Source organism: Acyrthosiphon pisum, chromosome X, assembly GCF_005508785.2.
Source record: "Acyrthosiphon pisum isolate AL4f chromosome X, pea_aphid_22Mar2018_4r6ur, whole genome shotgun sequence".
Lineage (NCBI taxonomy): Eukaryota > Metazoa > Arthropoda > Insecta > Hemiptera > Aphididae > Acyrthosiphon > Acyrthosiphon pisum.
In genome coordinates, this window is record NC_042493.1 from 80,520,347 (window position 1) to 80,522,531 (window position 2,185).

The window sequence follows — 2,185 nt, forward strand, 5'->3', positions numbered from 1 at the left end:
CTATAAGAGGGGCCTCGACGCCTCGTACAAAATGTATCAGTAACATACCTACCCCCATTTAACAAAACCTGCTCGTTTCACTCTCGAGTACCTATAATAACAACCAACCAATATTAATTTTATAGTAACAAATTTTTTAATTAAACAAAAAAATTATTTTGACGTTTTTTATTTATTTTTTACTAATAAAACAAAATTAATAGTAGGCATATCAGGAGTACAACTCCTGTGTAGTATAGGTATGTAAATAATAATTAAAATGTAGTTAACAAGAAACCAGTCAAATATAAAAAAATGTGTAGCTACAAAATTATACATAGTATATTATAAAGGTTTAATTTGAATTACACACTTTTAAATTTCGTACTTCATACTTCATACTTCGTACTTCACTTATTGTACTACAAAATACACAATTTTAGGGGCTGCTAATTGCTAAATACACAATAGTCGATGATAAAATTAATATGTTATGTTATAATTCACAAAAACAATGATCATTTGCGTGTATGTCTGAGTGTGTGACTGTTCGGCTAGGTTGGCGATCGAATTGGTGGCGTGGAGGAAATTACTCGCTGCCTCTCTTTATAATTTATAATATTATAATAAATATAATAATAATTAATAATAATTCTTATTTTAAATATCAACAAAAACTTTATGGTTATAGAATAATTAGACACATTGGCCTAACCCGTTAAATGTATAAACATAATAATATGCAATACATAGTGCAAACGCATTAAATTCACAGCCATGCTTACCACATTTTTCAATATTATGTAGGTACGTTATCGCGAAAAGTTTATCCAATAAATCATAATTTACGCGCTGCTGATTATGTAATGGAAAAATTGTTATTATACTTACAAAATTGTAGTTTTTATTTTTCATGTAATCATGAATTATATTCTATTATATTAAATTTATAATTACAAATAATCTTATTTGTGATCAATGGTAGTGGGTAGAATGTAGAATAACTTAGATTTAAGTATATATGTTATACCTTTGAACTTTTCTACTTTATTTAATTATAACATTTTCTACTTTCGAAGTATTCCTATATATTTAAATTAGTTTATTATTAAAACAATGGTAAATTATATCCCAGTTTGCAATATACATTTTTTTTTTTGTCAACATTTAAAAAAATCAACTACCTTATAATTTAGGTCAGCCACAGTATACAATTTAGGAGTGGGACTAAACGACCATAAATCCACCACTGCCCATAATATAGACCATTAAACCATATTATACCTAGACACTCAGTAGGCAGTTACTAGTTATGTAAACTATTATTATAATAGGTAGTATAATATATAAGTGCAGTTATTTTTTTAATTAGCCTATGTTGCACTATTGAAGCAGGCGGTGACCGCAATGCATGGACCGTAGTAATATTTAGAGATGGTTATGATTTTATCTACATATGATCCAGTTCTTAAAGAAGATACAGATTAGGTTAGGTGTACCCAAAATACAAATGTGCACAACCAGCTTGTAATTATTATTAGGTTTATGACTGATGATATAAATGAAAAATTATTAACTATTGTTGATTGTAAAAGTGGTTAAAGTAAATATTGATGTAATATTGTTACTAAAGCATTAAATTATCTTAATTCGGATGTTAAAAACTGTATTAAAAGCTCTACAGATAACACAAGTAATATGCGGGGTCAATACAATGGTTTTTCATCAAGGTTAAATAAAGAATCTCCTGAACAGGTACATGTATGAACATATGAAGTTATGCACATGTTCTTAACTTTGTTATTATTGATACAACTCAAGTATGAAATGAAAGTACTACATTATTCAGTTTGTTAAATTCAATAGCAGTGTTGGTCAGAGAATCATACCTTAGAATGAATAAATGGCATGAAAATAGCAAGTATAAATGTATTTCTTGTATTGGAGACGCTCGTTGGTAGGCTAAAGACAAATATTTAACCAAAGTATTTGATCTCTATTTACATCCTAATGGAGGCTTATATGTTAAAATTATACACACATTAAATGCAATTTATGAATCAAATGGATTTGCTAAAGAGGTGCACTTTAAAGCAAAATGTATTGTCTTTTAAAATATGAAACTGTCCTAACCGCACATATTTTTCAACAAATATCTGTATACACTACACCATTATCACTATATTTACAGACGAAAGGAATGAAT